Source organism: Natrix helvetica (genome assembly GCF_964273705.1).
Source record: "Natrix helvetica genome assembly, chromosome: 5".
Lineage (NCBI taxonomy): Eukaryota > Metazoa > Chordata > Lepidosauria > Squamata > Natricidae > Natrix > Natrix helvetica.
Genome location: NC_138551.1, coordinates 14,534,987 through 14,558,247, shown reverse-complemented (window position 1 = coordinate 14,558,247; position 23,261 = coordinate 14,534,987). Strand labels below are relative to the sequence as shown.

Here is a 23,261-nt window from a genome sequence, read left to right as displayed (position 1 = left end):
GAAGCCAAATACAACTATTTGTAGTCAGTCACTAGATCACCAATATCCAAAAAAGTGTACTACCCTGTTTCCCCGAAAATAATACCTCCACGGATAATAAGCCCAATTGGGCTTTTGAGTGCATGCACTAAAATAAGCCCTCCCCTGAAAATATTGCAATACAGCAGCAGCCATGAGGTGACCACGCTCGCCGCCTCCTACACCTCAAAAATAACAAGACCTCCCTGAAAATAAGGCCAAGCGCTTATTTCGGGGATCAAATCTAAAATAAGATCCTGTCTTATTTTCGGGAAAACATGGTACATAATCAAGAAATGACAGCTGCTGTAATACGAATAGGTGTTTTGTCTATTTCAACTGAATTAAAAAACTTCCCGCAAAAATAATTTTGCAATGCTAATTTTTAAAAAGTTAAGAGAGAGGCAAACATAGTAAGTGGCATAGTAGGCGGCATTAGTATGTTTTTTGCTGCCATACTGTGGGCATCAATATTTTTCTACCCCGAATCAAGTAGCTCTAAGACAGACTTCTTTAATTCAACAGAATTAAAAGAATAATAGAGTAGGAAGGGACTCTTCTAGTCCAACCTCCTGCTCAAGCAGGACATCCTGTACCATTTCAGACAAATGGCTGTCTCTTCTTAAAAGCCTCCAGTGGTGGAACACCCACATCTTCTGTAGGCAAGTTGTTCCACTGATTAATTGTTCTCACAGTTAGGAAATTTCTCCTTAGTTCTCAGTTGCTTCACTTGGATGCTTCTATTGAAGAGCAAGCTAGATTCATTGGTCGAAATCACTCCCTTTAGCTCTAGTTTTCTATTATTCAACCAAAACTTCACTGCATTTAATAATATTTAAATTGAGCATATGGTTGTAGCAATTAAAAATGAACTTAGTTTGCTTTAAGTTAGGTCATGTTTCTCTAGAATTTCTACATATGATCTGCTATTTTCACAATCTTCAATAATGTTCAACCAAAGTTATCCATTTAATATAAAAGCTTATATCTTGGTTTCTTTCCTTTTCATAACAGAGCAGACTTATTTTAATCAGCTTGTAAGTCGGTGGTAATACAGACCAACTATTAGCAAAATAATTTTTGACATCCTACCAACTATTTTCTTGCTATGGTCAAACCTCTTAAAATGTGCATACTATCAAATTAGAAGTAAGCTAACAAGAAGCAGATGGTAGAACAGCATGCACTAGGGTACTGTTGGTAAAGAGTACTACTTGAAATATAGGACCATATCGAATAATCATAATTATTATACAGTAAAAAGCAACGTGCTTCCAAACTGGTCTAAACTTGAACATTTCTTCCAGATTTTTATACTAATTTATGCTAATTTCACACCTTCAAAATAGACGTAGTAGTTAAATAAAAAAACAAATGTATGTCATTTGTATATTTGGAAAAAAATCGGTTCTCAAAAATCTCTAGTATGTCTATCAATAATCAGATTTAAAACTGCAGTCAATAATTGGGAAAACGCCTTCAAAACCAAACACTAATGGCAGAAAAAGACCTAGGGGATGAGTTATATCTTAGGAGAAACACAGGTGAGAAAATGGAAGGGTTTTTTTGGGGGGGGGGTTGGTTATTCGTTTCATTTGTGGAACCGAAGTCTGAAACAACAGTTCAAAAAAAAGGGGGGGAAGAGATTTACAACATTATGCTGTTGTTAACACTGGAAGGATATCACTGAATCCAAGTAAAGAACTACAGTTTGCTTGATTATTGATATGTATGGGGCAAGTCAGGCCAGACAGTACAATTATATTAACAATGAATCAATGTTTCTAATTCTCAAAGCTGATGGCCCAAACTCTAATGACTTTAACAGGTGAGAAAGAAAGGTTTAGAATGTAAATCCCGGAACAGATAAGCATATTAGGTTTTATTTTTGTTCTGCAGTCAGCAGATCTTCTATGTTTATATGATTTCTTTGTAATCTGCGATAAAGCAACTTCCGGAAAGTCAAAATTTATTGACATGTCTGGTGTGAAGCCTGACAGTTGGAATATAAACCAAATAAATAATATGAAATGGCCAGACAGAACACGTTCTAAGAATAATGGCAATTTCTATTCTGCAGGAGCACAAAACAAATACTGCCACATAATTCAGACTCCAAATAAAACATTTTTTTTTCTCTTTAAGACTAATTAGACAATCCATGCTCCATTGGATTATCATTTCAGAAATATTTCCTTACCTAAACAGAGAAACAGAATGACCAAGGGTAGGCAAAAGAGCAGTAGGAACAGTAGCAACTTTTGACTTCCTGCTGGCTTCCCCATTGAGAATTCTAAACACAATGCTATCTAGCATCAAAGATGGCATAATCCTAGAAACAATGGGCCCCAAAATCCATAGCCACTCAATTTTTACAGGGATTCAGCTGAATTTTTCAGTTTTGAAACAATGTTCCAGTTATGGTGAAAAAAATGGAGGCAAGAATTATATCTGTGTTATCCAAAGCAAGAAAGAGAAGTATGGTACGAAACTGAACGAATAGAATAAAGAATAAAAGTAATAATTTATGTGGTGCACTAATGATGAAAACAGAACCACAAACAAATCCACACTGCTATCTATGCATCAGCTCATTTTTTTTTTCTGACATTGAAACTTGGATAACCTTCCATTACATTTTTTTCTTTTAAAAAGTCTGTTGTTGTTGTTGTTTTTTTAAAAAAGCTTACTTGTGTTTTGCAGACTTTTAAATAGCTGGCTCATATACATTCTTATCTAAGACTGAAGATTACAATGAACCCCTTTCTGTGTTTTCAAATAGCTGACTCAATACATGGTTTCTAGTATAATTTTTAACCAAGTAAGAATGCTGAATATTAGTCCACTGCCAGGACAGTCTCTATTGCTGCATCAACCAAGCCGATGCAGACAGCAAAAAAATGTGGCTGAAGTGTCCCCCTGAGAGAGGGGCCAGATTGAAATTCTGGCTCAATTAAGGCACAGTTGGGGAACCACTTTTATCCGACCCAATGCCTGAGAATTTCCAAACAATGCTGAAGCCATCCGCCAAGGGATTATAATGCCAACATCACCAACATGGCATGGTTACCAGACCGCCTGCAACTGTTATTGGACCGGGCATCACTGTGGAAGGAAAAGGGTATTGGTACTTATCTGATACGCCTCTTCTCATAGTGGGGGAGGGGTATCTAGGATGGGTTGACCTTGTCCTCTCTTGATTGGACTGAGTCAGATAAGCTCTTTTAGCCACGCCTTGGTCATCAGGCTCCACCCAGTTATCGGTGAAGAATTCTATCCAACTCGCTGTGTCGTCCACTCTAGACTTTATTTTAGTCCCAAACCTTTATTTATTACTTCAACAGAACAGTTCAACAACATAACAATTTCGCAATGTACCCATATCAGGGAGGAGCTGCATACTCCTCCCCCACTATGAGAAGAGGCATGTCAGGTAAGTACCAATGCCCTTTCTCCATAGTGAGGGAAGGAGTATCCAGGATGGGACGTACCAAAGCCTACACCTCCCTAGGGATGGTTACACATTTGAGTATATGCCCAAACCTATGCCTGGTGAGGAGTGTCTCCCGCCCGGTGAACAGCCTGCAACACCCTACGTCCGAATGAGGCTTCTGCAGAAGCAAAGGAGTCCAACTTGTAATTCCTCACGAATGGTGAGCGGGAGACCCCGTGGCTGCCCTACAGATCTCAGTTAGTGAGGCCTGCATGGCCCAGGCCGCCGAAGTGGCCGCGCTTCGTGTAGAATGCACTGTGATAGAGCTTGGTGTTTGCAGACCCCGTGCCTGATAGGCAGAAGCAATACAGGTTCTTAACCACCTGCCTATCGTGGTGGAAGTCACCTTGTTCCCCAGGGACCCCCAGCTGAAAGGAAACAAATAAGGCTTCTGACTTCCTGTTCAGACTGGTTCTTCTGAAGTAAATCCTCAGAGCCCTCCTCACGTCCAAGGTGTGCCACTTCCTCTCTAATGGGTGAGAAGGGTCCCGGCAGAAATTGGGCAATATCAGCTCCACCGAGCGATGGAAGCAAGAACACACCTTGGGTATGAAGGAGGGGTCCAACCTTAGCACTACCCTGTCCTGGTGGAACACACAGAGATCTTCCCTGGTAGACAGAGCCTGCAATTCGGATATCCTCCTGGCGGAGGTGTTGGCCACCAAAAAGGCCACCTTAAGTGTCAGGAACTTCAGAGAGATAGTACGTAATGGTTCGAACGGAGGGCCTGTCACAGTGTCCAATACCTTGTGTAAGTCCCAGGAAGGGTACCTGTGCACCGTGGGCGGTTTAAGATTGGAGGTCCCCTTGAGGAACCGCCTGACCATCGGATGGTGAGTCAGTGTCTGAGATCTACCACACAGGAGTACCGATGAAATGGCCGAGACCTGTCTCCTAATCGTGTTGAGAGCCAACCCTGTGTCCAGCCCCGCCTGAAGGAAGTCCAGAATGTATGCAACAGTGGCCCCGACCGGATCGTGGCCCCTAGAGATGCACCATGTTGAAAAAGCCCGCCCTGTAGCACCGTAAATGCGCTCAGTGGAGGGTCTACAAGCTGCTTGGATAGTCTGTATAACACTAGGGGAGAAGTGATCTTCCCTAAGGATGCTCCGCTCAAGCACCAAGTGGTCAACTGGAGCCACTGAGAGTCCGGGTGTTCCAGCGACCCCTGACTGAGGGAGATCCTCTCCTAGGGGATCCTCCAGGGCCTGTCCACTGAGAGGGATTGGACATCGACAAACCAAGGCCTTCAGGGCCAGTATGGGATAATCCGTACCACCTCCGCTCCCTCCCACAAGATTTTTTGTATGACCCTGGGGATCAGGGGTAAGGGTGGATAAGCATAGAGGAGCCCCCGGGGCAAGGGCCACGAAGAGCATTTACCCCCTCTGCCCCCCATGTCCGGTATCTGGAGTAAAACCTCAGGATCTGGGCGTGGTGAATAGGTCGACCTCTGGGCGTCCAAAGCGCTCTGCCAGCTCCTCGAAGATTGCTGGCTGCAGCTTCCACTCCAAATTGTCCACCTTGGTCCGGCTGAGCCAGTCGGCTCTGATGTTGTCCACCCCTGCTATATGTTCTGCCCTCAGCAAATGCTGTCTAAGGTCATAGGCTATCTGAGGTGCTTCTGCGTTTTTTCATAGTTGAATATCCAATTCTGAATTTGTGGTCGGTTCAGGCATGGGGACCGGCCTGTCTGACCCTTTTGCCATGGCTAGAAGGGTGCTATGATTCTATGACTAGGATTGACTCAGAAAATTTCTTGAATGTATTATGAATTCTTTGAGTTCAATTCACTTGTCGGTCACTAGGCTGCGTTGCAAGACTTTGTAGATGTAGGTGCAGTTCACGCATCAGCCACTAGAGTGCATTGCAAAACTTGTAGACGCAGACGGAGTTCACTGGTCAGCCACTAGAGTGCGTGGCAGGGCTTTGGAGATGTAGGCGCAGTTCATGTGTCAGCCACTAGAGTGCATTGCAGGGCTTTGGAGATGTAGGCACCGTTCATGTGTCAGCCACTAGAGTGTGTTGTCGGACAGGGAGCCTTCTTGCTGATGGCCTTATGGAAGATGCGCCTTAGGGCTTTATGCGTCTGCCTTTCATATTTAGAGGCAGGTTTGAGAGGCTTGGAGCCGGAGCTTGCCTCTTTAGCCGCCCTGGAGGAGGTGTGTTTTATTTTGCTCTTTGCCTTGCTGCCCCCACCTTTCCATGGACCTTCTGGGGTAATCTCTAAGCTGATTGGAGACTCTTCTATCCTTCCAATGGGGCTGCCGGCTTTAGAAGCGAGGACTTGATTCCTTCCTGTGTCCTCCGAGCTGCAGGAGGCCGCCATCTTGGGCCATGTGGGGACTCTCCTTCCCTTTCTTTTCAAATGGCGCTGCACGGCAAATACAACAGCTTTGCCGCTCAGGGCTTTGAAAAAACGGCTTGTGCTATTAAGAGCTACCTCGCTCTCTCCTGTGGCCTCCTGCTGTTAACAGCAGCTCGCTGAGAGCCTTGCCGCTCCCTCCTTCAGCTGCTTTTCTTTCTCTTCCTTAAAGGGAAAGGTTTCCTTAAAGGGAAGACCCTCTTTAAAGGGAAAGCCTCAGCAGCGATCTGAGCCTCGTTTCCCTGTCTGGGCTTCTCCGGCTGGTCAGGCACTCAGAAAAGGATTGAATAGGGCTTGCATAAATCGTGATAGCAAGGTTGCCGGAATACAGGATGATAAAGGCCGAGGTGTCGAAGGAAATCCTCACCTGGAGGGAGGGGTCTCCTTCTGCAGCCCTGCCAGGTGAAGAGAAACCTGATAATCTTTCCTCAGGTTCCAGGCCGGGGGGGGGGGGGTTCCTTCCTGCTGCTGGCCTTGTGGCCGATGCGCTCCAAGGCTTGGTGCCTCTGCCTTTCATACTTGGAGCTAGGCTTGGGGGGTTTGGATCCGCAGCCTGCCTCTTTAGCCCCCTTGATGGAGATATGCTTCCTTTTTGGCCTTTGCCTTGCCTCCCCGCCCTTTGCTAATGCCTCCGAGATGGTTTCTAACCTTTTTAAGGGCTCCTCAGTGCCTCCAGTGGTTGCTGGCTGCAGGGTGCTTGGCTCCTGCTGGCCTCCTCTGAGCTGCTGTGGGCCGCCATCTTGGACCACGTGGTTTCAAAATGGCTCCCGGCTTCAAATTCAAAAAGCTCCTCTTGCTGGAGCACGTGGAAGTGGCTTGTGTCTTTGCAGGCTGCCGCGCAGCTTCCGCGGCTCTCTCTTGCTTCCCCCTGCCTCCCGCAGCTCTTTCTGAGCCTCTCCGGCTCTCACCTTGTTCTCTGGCGATCGTTGCCAGCGCGGGTGCTCCGGGAGTTTTAAAACGCCGCAGTTCATCGCTCAGCCCCTGAGGGAAGTGGTGGAGTGCTCCGGCGCCCTTAGAGCCTCCTTGGGCATCGCCCTTGCTGCAGAGGCCTCTGCGGAGCTCGCTTGCCTGTCTTTGGTGAGAGTCCTCACTTAGTGCCCTGGCTCTCGCTCTGTGACCTGGGCTGCGCACAGCCTTAGCAGTTGCTGCGCAGGCTTTCTACCCCCGCTGGGGGTTTCCTCAGCCTCTAGTGATAGATCAGGCAGTGTGGAGGCAATTTCGATTGCTTTTGCAGCAATTTAAAAATTTTCCTTTAAGTTTCTTCAGGATCTCAGGATGAACACAGCCGTCCGTTTATGGACTGAGTCGATAACTGGGTGGAGCCTGGTGACCAAGGCGTGGCTAAAAGAACTTATCTGACTCAGTCCAATCAAGATAGGACAAGGTCAACCCATTCTGGATACTCCTCCCCTCACTATGGAGAACATTAGCTTTTTACCACCACTGTTAACTAAACATATCATATTCAACAAAAAATATTTCCTAGATACTTATGTACACATGACCAGGAGAGGCAGACCTACCACCTAATAGGTAACTGGCATATTTCCGTTTTAGTTTTGGCTCATTTAATCTGCATCAAAATCATTTTTTGTCAAATTCAAGTAAATTGGTCAACATCCAATTGCTTTCCTCAGTCTAATCTGTCCTTCAAAGTGTTTTGCTACTATACCTTGTTGGTTATCAACATTTTGAGACACTAGTCACTTATTCTTTCTGAGTCAATGAAGGGTTATTTCCACTTTACAATGTTGTGGTAAGACCACACTTGGAATATTCCATCCAGTTTTGTTCACCACGACATAAAAAAGATGTTGAGACTCTAGAAAGAATACAGAGAAGAACCACAAAGATGATTAGGGGACTGACGACTAAAACATATGAAGAACAGTTATCACATCTTCCTTTTCTAGGCCATATTCTGATGCAAGAATAAGGTTGGATATCACTTTCTAAAAATACTTTCAACAGTGCAGTTTACTTCCCAATTTTCCTATGCAATTTTCTCTGGTTATATGTCCATCACTGTACAACAAAAATAAGCTCTACACAACAAATGACAATGCTTGTTCCGGCAACATGTCCCAGCTCCCTATTCCAACTAATATTGTGAAGATTAAGGAAGCAGATTTATTGCAGAGAATTAAGAAGCCCTAGCAAGAAGTTCTGGTTTAGAAAAGGGCTGTTTTCTGGAATGATAATAAGAATCAAATTCCCAATTCACCAGGTTCAGTAGGAGGCTGAGCCACTAAAGTGTCAGCTTCATCAATCAGGCAAGAGACAGAGGAAGAAGGATTAGAAAAAGAGAAAAAAAAGAATTGGGCTGCGATCAGTCTTCACATCAAGTCATAAACTATGGCTTACAAACCAGTGGATGAACTCACACATTACACTAGACAAGAAATGTAAATTATAACTTAGCACAAACTTCCAAATATTGGTGCCTTCCAAACCTGTGGAAATCAGCTTCTAGAACACTTAAGTAATATTGATGTTATTAATGTTTACCGATTGTGCCTGTTGAGAAGAAACTGGCTTGGCTTGATGTGCGAATTGAGCCAAATCAAAGTTCTCTCTTTGGGGGAAGGGGAAGATCCAATAAACACTCAGGTACCTGTAGAGATAACCAATTATGGATACTAAAGAAATAAAAGGCTTCAATAAGACTTTAAGGGAATCCGGTAGACCGGGGTGGGCAATTAATTTTCCTATGAGAAACCGCTACCGTGGAAGACCGAATGCCTGTAAAGGTGCACAGGCACGGAACACATGAATGTACATGCGCAAATTGAAAAATGGAGTTTCCTTCAAAATAAAAACAGTGCAGTTTTATTGTATGCATGCCATACCCTTATTTACATTTGATTCCTAGTTTCCTATTGACCTCACACAGGTCAGAAAGGGACAGTCAAATGGACGAATGTGGCCTGGGAGTCATAACATGCCCAGGTCTGCCGGTAGAGTATGGGAATTTAATCTTGGGAGTGAAAAGCTTTAAAAAATTAATGGAATGTACGTAGGGCCCAACTCATTTGAATATGACTCTGGGTGGTTCTGCAAAAAAAACAAAGAACAGTCCACATAATAAATAAAACATAGCATTCAGATTCCTTCATCCTTCCCATTTAAAAAACAAACAAACCATATTGGTCGTGCTAAGGATTAAGAAGTCTTGAATGCAACATCCAAGGGCATTAACTAGGGCAGTGATGGCTAACCTTTTTGTCGTCGCATACCAAAAGTGTGTGTGTGTGCATGCGCATGACCCCGCCACACGCCCTGGCTCCCCGTGCATGCACATGCGACCCTCGTGTGTGCCCCATTTTGGGCCTAATAGGCCTCCCTGCAGCCTCCTGGGAGCAAAAACGGGCCACATGGGAGCCGCGCTGCCTCTCGCCCCCCTCCACGCATCTCTCGCATGCACCCCACCCCTGTGCATGGGCAGCAAAAGACCCAAAAATCAGCTGGCCGGCAGGAGGTGCGCACTCATGCGTGGTGGAGCGGAACTGGGGCAATGCTTCGCATGCCTGCAGAAAAGGCTCTGTGTGCCACCTGTGGCATCCCCTGCCATAGGTTCGCCATCGCGGAACTAGGGAATTATAATTTTCATTCTACTTCTTACACGGAATGTCTTCACAGAGACAATGCGTCTTTCAAACAGTTGGGTTGAGTCCCTCTTCTCCAAAGTAATACAAAGCAAAATGCAGACATGAAAGCTCATAGAGGGATACTTTCAAGAACACAAAGAACCGACTTATTTTAAACAATGATTTTATCCCCATGGTGATACACCTCTTCAACCTGGGTGACAGCATTATTTGAACCACTTTGCAAAATCACAGGAGCTTCGGATGTGAATAGGTGCACCCATTCAGCTTCCCCAGTTACATTTAATACAAATAATAAACCTACCACATATTCAGTCTGCCAAAACTCAGGTGATCTGCAAAGAGACAGATAAGAGACACACATTTTAGCTCCTTGCTGCTATATAGCAGTCATCCAGATTTCTGCATTGCCGACCGCAAAACTCTATAGATACATCCAACTGGCTTTCAGTCAAGAATCATAAAGTACAGTTCTCTGCTCCAAGACCTTATTCACAGAAACAAAATGGAGCTAGACACTGTCCCTTGATTGTGCTACCCTATACAACAGGAGTATCAAACTCAAGAGCCGGGGGGCCAGATTCAGCCCAGAGGGTGCTTACATCTGGCCCACAGGGCCACCCAGGAAACAGCGAGGGACTAGCCCGCGGTGCCTCTGCCAGCGAAAATGGAACTTGGGAAGGCTACGTGCAGCCCTCCCAAGCTCAGTTTTTGCTGGCAAGGGATTGCAGGAGGCCCTCGCAGCTGAAAACAGAGCTCAGGAGCCCGTTTTCTCTGGCAGAGCACTCAGGCCACCATAGGTGCTCCCAGCATGAGTGACAGTGAGTTGGCCATGCCCACATTGGCCATGTTCACTACGGCCCCCGAGGTCAAACACTACTAATGCGGCCCACAGTGAAATCGAGTTTGACACCTCTGCTATACAACTAATGGGGATTTTACAGTTTCCTTCAAAGGACTGTTTAGACTTCTACCTCGTTCTCATCAGTCTTGCCAAAATTTTCTCGGTCAACATAAAACACACCTATTCACCATTCGATTCCCTTTTAGAGTAAGCTGTCAAAACTGTCCATACTTTGAGCAGGAAAAGTTGCAGATACTGTACAACTACAATTGGTGATCTAATCCATGCCTTCTATACTTTACAACAACAAAAAATTAGATGATAGCCTCAAAGTCAGGATGGGCAGAAGCGATCACTATTTACGGATGATATGATTGTGACACCAGCAGTGAATAAATTAAAATATCTCTTCAGATATTTCATGCTTGTTATTTCTACTTTTCATGCTAGATGTTAATTTCATTAGTTTCATATCATTTTCTACAGATGTTCAAGGTGGTATACATATTCGTTATTCCGATATTTTTTTCTCCAGAGCAACAAACTTGTTACACAACTTGGAATGATTGATGGCGAACCTATGGCACGCGTGCCACAGGTGGCACACGGAGCCATTTGTCAGGGCACGCGAGGTGCTGCCCTGTCAGCTGGCCAGCACGCATGCGTGCACTGGCCAGCTGAATTCACCCTTTTTAAAAGCCATTTTTCGCCCTCCCCAGGCTCCAGAGGCTTTATAGGAGCCTGGGGAGGGCGAAAAGAGCCTCCCCTGCCCCCCTCCCCGGAGCCCTCTGGAGGCTTCATGAGCTTCCCTGACGCCTTCGAAGTCACTTCCTGTTTGCTCGGAGGATCATTTTGAGCGCTCCAAAGGCTTCAGGGACCGTCCAGAGGCTTCCCTGACGCCTCTGGAGGGCGTCCAGGGGGGCGGGGGAGGCTGTTTTCACCCTCCCCATGCTCCTATAAAGCCTCTGGAGCCTGGGGAGGGAGAAAAAAGCATGTAAAAATGGGGGGGTCGCTCCTGTAGTGCGCGCATGCGCACTAGGGGGGTCTCGCATTGCGTTATGGGTGCGGCACGCCAGCACATGACCCCCCTGCGCTCCCCCCACTTATGGCACGTGAGCCAAAAAAGGTTCGCCATCGCTGGATTAGAGCCTGTTCAAAGTCACTCAATAAGGTTCCATTCTATCCTGTCATACAACAAATGCAAAACTACACTGGATTTAGTGATAGCCAACTTTATTAGAGTCAAGAGAGAATAAATCCATGTGAGAGCAAAAACATTTTCTCTTCTAGCTATTGTTTCATTTATTTCAGGGGTGTCCAAACTTGGGAACTTTAAGACTTGTGGACTCCAACTCCCAGAATTCCCCAGCCAGCCATGCTGGCTGGGGAATTCTGGGAGTTGAAGTCCACAAGTCTTAAAGTTCCCAAGTTTGGACACCCCTGATTTATTTACTATATTTATATGTAATCTTTCAATACACTACCAATATAAGGACAGCAATAGATGGAAAGTAGGACACAACTATGATTATTTCACTACACACCAGGGGTGGGTTACGGCCGGTACGCCCCGGTACGGTTATACCGGCGCCTGCTGGGAGCACCAGGTACCGTTCCAGTAAGGTGCTTCAGAAGGCCCCTGCCATCCGTCTGTCTTCCTTACCTGTATTTGACCCAACCGGGCCATTTGTGCACACGCACGGAGCATATGGCGCCTGCGCGACACTCTGCCAAGCAGCTGGAGTCGCAGGCAGTGGGTGCGCATGCACGTACATGCACGTGGTGGACGCTTAACCCCGTCGCAGTGTACCGGTAGTGGCGGGATCCGGAACCCACCACTGCTACACACTGAAACGTGTACTGAGAATTTGATTGTGGCATCTCTTTAAATTGCTGATCTATAACTCCCAGTAATCCCAGCTTGCAAGGCAAATAGGAAATGATACTGAGCAGCTATTTCAGCAACCTCTGGAGCAGGGGGGGGATTCTGGGAGTTGTAGTCCACAGGTCATAAAGGGGCCAGTTACCCAACCCTGCTCAGGAGGCTCACAGGTTATCCACTTGTTTTATTGTTAAAACACTTCTGGTTGTTTTTCCAGTAGCAAAGTGACTGAACAGAAAAGAAAGAAATGCAACATGCAATATATGATATTCAAATTTAAGAGGCCTTTCTTATATCGGCTGTAGAGAATCGCAAAAGCAAAACAAACATAGCCAAAATTTTCATGGGAGATACATATATAGCCTGGGAAAATGCATGTCCAAATTATATAGCATGTGAAGAGATGCAAGGAAGTTGTGGTCAACACTGCAGTGCCACAAACATTGTGAAGCTAACTTGTTAGTTGCAAAATAGACACTTATCTGTTGGAACAAAAGGAAGTGCCTCATTAAATCTGTTACAAAAGAAACCTAAGTTAACAGCTGCAGCATTCAGGCTGTGGACAAGGAGATGATTTACAAGTGACCAAAGCAGCTGAAATTATTCTGTTTACAGTTCTCAATGCCAGTTACATTTATTACAACAGCCAGTGGATAAGCTTTTGCCTACATGTTTAATAAGTGAAAGCTGAAGACCAAGCAAAACCACAGGGCTGAGCACAGAACAAATCTACCTATCCTTTTTTGTACTAAATCAGAAAACAGGGAGAAGCACAATAGAAGCAGGAAGGGTCTATGACCGCGATGGCGAACCTGTGGCACGCAGAGCCCTCTATGCGGGCATGCAAGCTGTTGCCCCAGCTCAGCTCCACCGTGCATGCGCACACGCCTCCCATCAGTCAGCTCTTTTGGGGGGTCTCTACCACGCATGCGTGAGGGGGAGCACAAGTGAAAGATACGTGCGCATGCATGGGGGCGTGGGAGAGCGTGGGGGTGTGCACAGATCTGCATGTAGGGGTGCACAGCGGGGTTGCATGGATGCAAGAGGGCACACACATATGCGTAGGGGGTGGGGCGCAGTGGAGGTTGCACGTGCACTGCATGATGGGCGCACACACGCACGCTTTCGGCATGCAGCAACGAAAAGGTTAGCCATCACTCACCATAGCCAACTCGCCATGGCCAACTTGCTGCAGCCAACACACCACCATCAACTTGCTGCAGGACAATTTGCCACCAAACAAGAGTTACACTAATATTGAGGGAAATAGTCAAATTGAATCATTAAAGAAAGGATGCCAACGGAAGGTCAAAATAAAAGGTGGCTGAGAAAAGTTGAAATATTTTTTTAATTGTTGAAGAAAATTAAATTACAGTGTTGAATTGTCCCTCGGAGAGTTGGCCATGGTGAGTTGGCTGCGGCGAGCTGTCCCATTCTGAGGCGGGAAGGCCTGACACTATAGCTGCAGTCACATGCAGTCACTATTAGAAAGCAATATGTATGCAAATGCAATGCACACTGCTTAAATGTTTCCAATTGGTTATTCCTGGCAGGGAATACCGCTAATCAAAGTGAAACACCTCCCATGTGTTTAACATCAGTTATTTTCTAGGAAACTCTGGTTGCTCTTCTCAATTCCTGGCTTACGGCACTTGCCTGTTTGGACAGAAACAGCCCATTGGCTACAATTCACCCTTGCTGCTAACGCCAAGCAAAGTGAAGCACAACATTTTACATTTGGTTGGAAGGAATAAACAAGCAGGGATAGTACTACACTTAGCTACGAAGTATGCTCTGCACACTTTGGTTAAGGTGTGCTTTGGATCATAAGTAAGCACAGCCTTATGCATTAAAGCAGCTGCATCTTTTTAAAAAAAAAACTGTTTGCAAGAAGCCCCCACCCCCCAGCCCCAAATCTCATTTTGATTTACAAATGCACCTTAGCAGCAGTGGTGGGATACAACCGGTACACCCAGGTACTGGCGTACCGGTGCCTGCTGGAAGCACCAGGTACCGTTCTGGTACGGTGTTCCGGAGGGCCCACCTGCCCGCTCGCCCTCCTTATCTGTATTTGACCTGTTCGGGGATTCCGCGCACAGGCACGGAGCATACGGTGCCTGTGTGATGCTCCGCCAAGCAGCTGGAGTGTCGCGGGTGGTAAGTATACATGTGTGCGCTGCACGTGCGTGCGTGCTGCACACGTTCATGTGATGGACACCCGACCCCGTTGCACCGTACCGGTTGCAACGAGATCCGGACCCACCACTGCTTAGCAGGCTTTCTGCTAAACAAAAGTGTGTATAGTCAAGGCTATGGTTTTCCCAGCAGCAATGTATGGCTGTGAAGGTTCGAGCATAAGAAAGGCTGAGCACTAAAGAATTGAAGCCTTTGAACTCTGGGGCTGGAGAAGACTCCTCGAGTCCCTTGGACTGCAAGCCAATCAAACCGGTCAGTCCTAGAGGAGATCAACCCTGACTGCTCTTTAGAAGGCCAGATCCTGAAGATGAAACTCAAATACTTTGGCCACCTAATGAGAAGAAAGAACTCCCTGGAGAAGAGCCTAACGCTGGGGAAAGACTGAGGGCAAAAGAAGAAAGGGACGAGAGAGAATGAGGTGGATGGATGGAGTCACCGAAGCAGTCGGCGTGAGCTTAAATGGATTCCAGAGGGTGATAAAGGCCTGGAGGAACGTTGTCCATGGGGTCGTAGTGGGTCAGACACGACTTTGCAACTAACAACAACAACAACAGGCTTTCTTCTTGGTGCAGATAACAGCTTCAGAGAAAAGGCCTCCTCAATGGTGATTTCACTCCTACAGGGATTTGTTCCCAGGAGTATCTGTATGATTGCTATCTTCATGATATTTTTACAACTAGACAAGTCACTTAAAAACAGTTCTTAGGCTTTTAATCTCTTGTAGCTTGCTTTAATGACACTATTTATTTTTTAAATTCCTTTGACTATTCTCCTCATCATCACCCCCAATCCCGTTTTTGGTTCAGTCTAGGGCAGGGGTGTCCAAACTTGGCAACTTTAAGACTTGTGGACTTCAACTCCCAGAATTCCCCAGCCAGCTCTGGCTGGGGAATTCTGGGAGTTGAAGTCCACAAGTCTTAAAGTTGCCAAGTTTGGACACCCCTGGTCTAGCGCTTTCGTGTTTTGCTTTCTTCTATCTTCTTGTATTGTCTTTCTTCTAAGCTTGTATGGTCTATTTTAATGTCTCGTACACTGTTGTCAAGCAAGATATAAATCAAAATAAATTAAACCAAAACCTAAATGAGACAAATAAGTTGTCTACTTCAGGACAAGCATATGGACTAGATAATCTTGAAGTGGTTTAAAATTAATTATAATTAGTACTGTTTTATAGTCAATGAATGTCCTTTTTCCTCTTACTCAAAAGGTGGGTTATTTTAGAAATTAATTCCTAATTCTTAAGTCAGAAAAGACATGAATGATGAATGAGTTTCACACTATTGTATTATGCTTGTTCATTTACAAATGAAGAATAGAAATGTCTTTTTAAAAAAATGAAAAACCAGAGAAATAACTGCTTGGAGTTATCCTGAAATAATAGTTACTGGTGTTTGATTCTCTTTCTCTTCAAGAAATTCAAAAGCTGTTTTCAACTTCAACAAAATTAATATTTGTCAGAACTGTAAGGAGAGTTTACAAAACAACAGTGCTTTAGCCGTTCCACCAACCATCACATAATTACGTCAGCTAAACTACAGAGACACAACAGCGTACACGCAAATTATACAGATGTTATTCTGCAGGAGCAAACAAAATCAGCATTGTTAACTTGCATAATTAAGTTTAAAACTCTTAAGTATGCTATCTAAATTACACTATATTAAAAGAATTCCTACAACTGGAATATAGACACACTCAGAGCTACATATTTCTATCTGCCTTTACAGAGAAAAAAAAATCATGTGCTTCAAGATAACGTAATCAAAAGTAGGATTATTGTAAATATCAAGGATCACCGCTCATAACTCAGCAGATTAGATGCCCTACATAATAGGAAAGTATTTGGAGAAAATCAAATTTAATACAGTCACATTTACTGTGTTTCTCCGAAAATAAGACAGGGTCTTATTTTCTTTTGATGCCCAAAATAAGCACTTGCCCTTGTTTTCAGAGAGATGTTATTATTTTTGAGGTGCAGGAGGCGGCAAGCGTGGTCACCTCATGGCTGTTGCTGTGTTGCAATATTTTCGGGGAGGGCTTATTTTAGTGCATGAACTCAAAAGCCTGATTGGGCTTATTATCCGGGGAGGTCTTATTTTGGGGGAAACAGGGTAGAAATAGGATATATATATATGGATATATATCCTATTTCTACCCTGTTTCCCCCAAAATAAGACCTCCCCGGATAATAAGCCCAATTATTATTATCCCCGGATAATAAGCCCTTATATATATATATATATCCTATTTCTACCCTGTTTCCCCCAAAATAAGGGCTTATTATCCAGGGATAATAATAATTGGGCTTATTATCCGGGGAGGTCTTATTTTGGGGAAAACAGGGTAGAAATAGGATATATATATATATAGGATAGGATATATATATCCTACACCTTCATAATCTGGCCACACGGGAAAGATAAACTGGACAACTTCCTCACACACCTCAACAGCCTACACCTCAAAATACAGTTCACCATGGAAACAGAAGCCAATAACCAACTCCCCTTCCTGGATGTCTTAGTCTATAAGAAATCCAATGGATCCCTAGGACACACCATCTACCAGAAGAAAACACACACAAACCGCTATTTGCCCGCACTCTCACACCACCACCCAGCACAGATCAACTCTGTAGCCAAGACACTCATCTCCAGAACAAAACGCTTAGCTGACGAACAACACCTCAAAACCGAACTACACACTCTCACCAACGTACTAACATCCAACGGATTCCAAAGAAACAATATCACTAACCTAATCCAAAAAGAAAACCCCACTAAAATCCAAGACAGTGAACAAGAAAACGGCAAAGCCCTCCTCCCATACATAAAAGGCACCACAGACAGAATCAGCAAGATCCTCCACAAACACAACATCAAGACAGCATTCTACACAAACCGAAAAATATCCACCATCCTGAGAAACCCCAAAGACAAAATAGAGTTAGAAAATCAAGGAGTATATGAAATCCCATGCACCACCTGCCCCACCACATACATCGGACAAACCAACAGAAGAATAAAGGCACGCACTGAAGAACACAAAAACTCAGTCAGAAAGGAGGAACCAACTTCTTCCCTGGTCCAACACCTCAAAGCCACAGGACATGATATAGACTTTAAAAAGACCAGAACTATTGCCAAAATTGAACACTTTAACAACAGAATAATCAGAGAAGCTATTGAGATAGAAAAACGACCACACAGCATGAATAAACGAGATGATACCTCCCGCCTACCAGCCATTTGGAAACCCGCCCTCACTGACAAACGAGTCCCTAACACTAAGAATGATACCAGACCCACACTCACGAAAACCACACAGGATGTCACTATCACACATCCACGCAAAAAGCAAGCCCAAACCCACACCGATAATGACCACAAACCAGAAGCCCGACCACAAACCAGAAGCCAGACCACAGCTGCATTATTAGCCACTTTAAACCCCTCCAATCCATACATGAAGCAAACTGATGCCCACCACGGAGATGTGGCACGACCACAAACGCGAAGCCAAACAACAGCAACGCAGCTCACCAGCTCAAATCCCTCTGCAACTCAGACTAACACAAGCACAACCAGGCCCCCACCCAAACAGAACACCCCCCCATCCAATCAGAGCACAGCCAAACTCCCATCCAATCAGAGCACAGCCAAGCCCCCTACCAATCAGAATACACCTCCACCCAATCAGAATGCAGCCAAGCTCCCACCCAATCAGCACAAACCCCCACTGGCAGTTAAAAAGAGGAACCGGCTGAGATCTCACATTGCTCCTGGAAGCACCAAGCCAGAAGCACCAAGCCGGAAGCAGCAGCCTGAAGATGATGAATGAGACTTCATCGAAACGTCGTGAAGATACTTCCAATTCTACGCGGGAGAAAACCCGAACAACCAAAGACATACATATATATATGTATGTATGTATGTATGTATGTATGTATGTATGTATGTATGTGTATATATATATATATATATACCGTGTTTCCCCGAAAATACGCCAGGGGCTTATTTTCTTTTGCCCCACGAAATATGCCCTTGGGTTTATTATCAGGGAGGGCTTATTGTTTTGGGGCTGCCGGGTGGCTGCTCCCTTGTGAACTGGCTCCCGAAGTGCCGGGCACAGCCTCAGGGGCAAAGCAGCCATGAGGTAACCATGCTCACGAGCTGCCGCCCGGCAAATCCCCTCTCCAGCCGGGAAGAGCGCCATTCACTGACCTAGGAGGTAATCCCTAAGGTGCCAAGCCATGTGGTGCTCTGCCCGCTCCCCAGCTCCTGCGGCTTTGCACATTCGGGATACCCCCTAGGTCAGTGCATGGAGCTCTGCCCGGCTGGAGAAGGGGGTTGCGCGAACGCCTGTTCCGCTCGCAGCTTCACCAAGCCCTTGCCAGGCTCTCCCAGGCCACCGCCGCTGGCTGCTGCTGCCCGCCGCTGCCGCCCCCCCGCTCCACTCCGCGCAACTTCAAAACTCGGGGCCGAGTCTTTCAGCATCGGCGGCTCTAGGAGTGCTCTCTATGGTGGGCCGGCTGCTAGAAGGCTGCTCCTCCTCTCATCAGCTAGCCATTTCGGAGAAACATATATATATATATACTTGGTCTCTTTTTGCCACATTGGGAATCACTCTTGCAAATATACATTGTAGATATATGAAAATTCCTGTTTTCTTAGTGCTTCTGAGATATATATTTATCAGCACAAATACAACATACGTACATACATACATACATACATACATACATACACATACACACACACACACACACACACACACACACTAAGAAAACAGGAATTTTCATCTATCTACAATGTATATTTGCAGGAGTGATTTCCAATGTGACAAAAAGAGACCAAGTTTGTGCATTCTGCTAGATTAGGCTAAAATGTGGTTGGCACTTTTGTGTTGTAACATATAACAGGAAACCAGCCACTGCTCAGCAAATGGCCACTTTACATCACAATATGGCTTACTACTCGGATGCACTTTTTGTACCAACCAGAGACTGCTTTGTTAAACTGGCTTCAGAACTGAGCACACTGTTTACTCAGCCATTTCCAGTTATTATGCATGAAGTAGCTGGTGCATAAAGACAGACTTTCCAGCAAATATTACTAAGGAGTTTAATTCCCCAGAAATAAGGATGTCAAATAATATTCGCTGATCTTTCTATCTTACTTTACCCAAATGAAAACCCAATGCATTTGCAGCTACTTTCCACATGGTCAGGAAATCTGACTGAATATTGCTCCTGAACATATAGAGAGCAGCTGCTGTGTCCAGATCATCCCGATTACTAGTAAAGCCGAAACAATTGACCATAATACTCAAGTTTAGTTACATCAATCCAATATCAGCTACATCTTCTCAACACTGCATCCCAATTCACAAGAACAGAACTACAATTGCACTGCTGAAGCTTTGCCCAAAGATTTTCAAAAAGCTACAAATGACCTTATCATTTTTCCTAACAGATGTAGAGTTTACAAACTCTGAAAATACAGTAAAAATTAAGATATGGGCAGATGGTCTCAGAGCATTAATCACAATCTGATTTCCATTTGCCTAGAACTAATGTATGCTGGTAGATTTTCCTGGTTGTTTGGGTCTTCTCCAAAGGGTCAACTAGACAGCAGTTTTGCAAATTACAAAATTAACTGTTCTCAATTGTTAGTAAACTACGCAGAAAAGGCTCCCATAAGGCATGCCAACTCTTTCCAGCTTGCATTACATAGAGTTCGAAATTATAGGTTTTCAAAATAATACTTATATACTGAAGATCTCGTCTCGTGTTACCCTACTTACTTAAAAAGAAAAAGGCAGGCAGTTTAAGACAAGAATATTGTTAACTAAATTAAATTCTGCATTTCCTAGAAGGTTAAAGGGATACATACACAGCAGGTATTATCAGATAATGGACTTCCATCATATTGTGAACTCCCCACATCTCGTTATTTCACTGACATTATTTACTGCAGCAAAACCTCAAAAGGAAATAGGTGGAGCAGTTCAGTCTGAGGCTCAAAACAGAGTTCCTCGTATACAATGACAACACTTTCTGTGCTTTGCTGATCAATTTGCAAGGCTGCAAAAATGCAGCACGGCCTTTGATTCTCCCGAAAGTTTAAATATTTGGACTTGGTAAATACTATAGGGAGGGGTATTCCTCCGTAATTATGACACGTGATTGGACACTACGCATGTATAACATTTCAGTAAAAACATGCCTGTTACGTAACAAGTAGCTTAGGGCTGGGAATGTCATGGAAAGGAGTGGGGGGAGGGTTGGTGTGGCACTCTGTTCCGGCAGCTGCTGGAGGAAGGGAGAGTGGGAGCGACATGCACCAACCGTTCCTGTCTTGCCCCCTTGGGATTTGGTTTCATCTGAACCCCAGAATAACTGGTGCCAGGTATGATTCCTGCAAAACTATGTCCTCAAAAACTATACAATTCAATGCAAGGAAAAGGACAGTCATATCTCCAGGAAGTCTCCATAGAAGCAGAAGATCCTAAATTCTCAACTGTTTGACATTCTATTTTAAAAATGGAAAAGGCTCTTCCACTTGGAAGAATCTCACAGGTGCAAACAGCCTTGGTGGCATAGTAGTTAGAATACGGTATTGCAGGCACATAAGCCTGGAGTTTCATCCTGACGTTCGACTCATCCTTCCATCATTCCAAGATCAGTAAAAATGAAGACCCAGATTGTTGGGGGCAATATGTAAAGCATGTTTCAACATTATAAACCAGCGGTCACCAACTGGTGGTCCGTGAGAAAATTTGGGTGGTCCGCAGAAACATTATTTGCATTTTTTATATTGCACTAAATCAGGGATCCTCAAACTATGGACCTCGGTTGGATACGTGCAATGAACATTTGTGTTGCTGTAGAGGGTCTCTCCCTTCGGGGTCTTTTTGTGTGGGTCAGAGGGAGGCAGGAATTCTGACTTGGGATCTGCTTCAGCCTCCTAGTGTGGAGCTTTGGGAGAAGGCTGGAGGGAAGTGCCACTGGTGGCGAAGAGGGCCTTGTTCCAGTGGGACTGCATCATGGCCTGGAACTGGCTGACCAACTCAGCCCACTGAGCGTCCAGTGGCGGTACCTGGCCTTGCACTCCCGTAGGTCTTCCCTCTGCCTCGAAAGCCTATGCTCGTAATCCTCAGTGAGGTGCTTCTGCTGAGCATCCTTCTTTATCAGATCGTATTTGAATAGTTGTTTTGCCAACTCTTTCTCGTGATGGCTCCTTAGCTCCAGCAACTGCTTCCTGTTGGGGCCCGGGTCGGCAAGTGAGGAGTGGCTGAGAGGGGAGGGGCACGTAGAGGCTGGTGAGGCGCACCTTGACCTGAATGACATCGAGTTGGCCACGCCCATCCAGTCACATGACCACCTAGCCACGCCCAGTCATTAGACAGATCATTTTAGTGGTTGGCAGGATTTAAAATTATTAATTTAGTGGTCCCTGAGGTCTGAAAATCTCGTGATCCCTGTTATAAACCATCCAGAGAATGCTATAAATTCTATGGGCAAGTATATTAGTCTAAATGCTATTAGTATTGGTATCTTCTATCTTCCTCAAATTTTGTAACATTTTTGAAGGAGAGGCTTGAAAGTATATTTCGATTTTCAATGAGTTTTATTTCTTTGATGAAAAGTTCCTTTAAAAATGCAGAACTACAAAAAGTAGACTAAGAACAAAAAACACAAAACCTGTACATAAAAATAAAAAACAGAAAAACATAATTAATAACAAACACTAATAAACAAAAGAAAGGATTATGGACCACTGAGGCATATCATCTGTCTATCAAGTACTAAACAGAATGCAAAAATTTCCAACAAAAAAAAAAATCCTCTATTCTTGTAGAATTTCATAACATCTGTGCCAAACAGAAACATATTGTATCCTTTTTTTTTAGTTTTAAAAATTTGTCTTTCCAAATATGGATAAATTATACATGTATTAAATTTAATCCTTAATGTCTGGAATAATAGGGGTTGTCCAATTTCTCAAAATAATTCTGTTACCAATTTCCCATAACCTAAGTTCCTTTAAACAATAAATTCTACTTTTTTCGGGAATAATTCAACATAACATTTGTATCTCTATCATTAGATCTTCCCATACATTTACTTGTCAATATTATATTATGTTGCATTATTATATTTCACTAAATTTCACTACATGAACAACAAATGTATTTGATGGAGCACAAACATGGCCAAATTCAGCTCTACTCTCTATTGACAACAAAGTACAGTTAACGCTGCTAATTGGAGCCAAAAACTCCCCCTTTAAGCAACAGGTCAAGTGTCACATCACATCACAAATCACACCAACTTACAAATGGCAATTCCAGTTATGGTCCTTAAGCAAGATGTCATATGGTCAACAATTTGCAACTTGTTGGTTTCCCCATGGAATTTGCTGGCTGGCCTAAATGAAAACCATGGAATACTGCAACCATCATAACTACGAGTCAATTGTTAAGCACTCAAATCACAATCACATGATTGCAGGGACATTGCAACAGCCATAACTTGGAAGACCGACTGTTAAGTCTCCTTGTTCAGGGCCATCATAATTTCAAACGATCATTGAGCAAATGATCATTCACTGAGGACTATCTTCTCCTTTTTTTACTGCTTCAGCAAATCATCTAGTGCAGCATCACCAACTGGTGGTCCACTGGTGGTCCGTGGACCACTGGTGGTCCTTGAGAAAATTGTAGTGGTCCGCAAAAATTTTTTTGCATTTTTTATATTGCACTATATCAGGGGTCCTCAAACTAGGGCCCCTGGGCCGGATACAAGCAACGAACGCTTGTGTTGCTGCAGAGAATCTCCCCCTTCGGGATCT

The 23,261-nt window shown here is 44.4% G+C and overlaps 1 protein-coding gene across 4 annotated transcripts in view; it reads right to left on the bottom strand.

Moving 5' to 3' along the window:
• Nucleotides 1-23,261, bottom strand: part of TBL1XR1 (TBL1X/Y related 1) — a 271,416-nt gene that overhangs the window by 191,381 nt on the left and 56,774 nt on the right. Inside the window, exon 2 of one of the 4 annotated variants that reach the window (XM_081954231.1) lies at nt 9,789-9,819. The exons of the other annotated variants lie outside the window; for them this stretch is intronic. The gene's annotated coding sequence lies outside the window, so the exon portion shown is untranslated. The remainder of the gene's footprint in view (nt 1-9,788; nt 9,820-23,261) is intronic. 4 annotated transcript variants of the gene reach the window in all.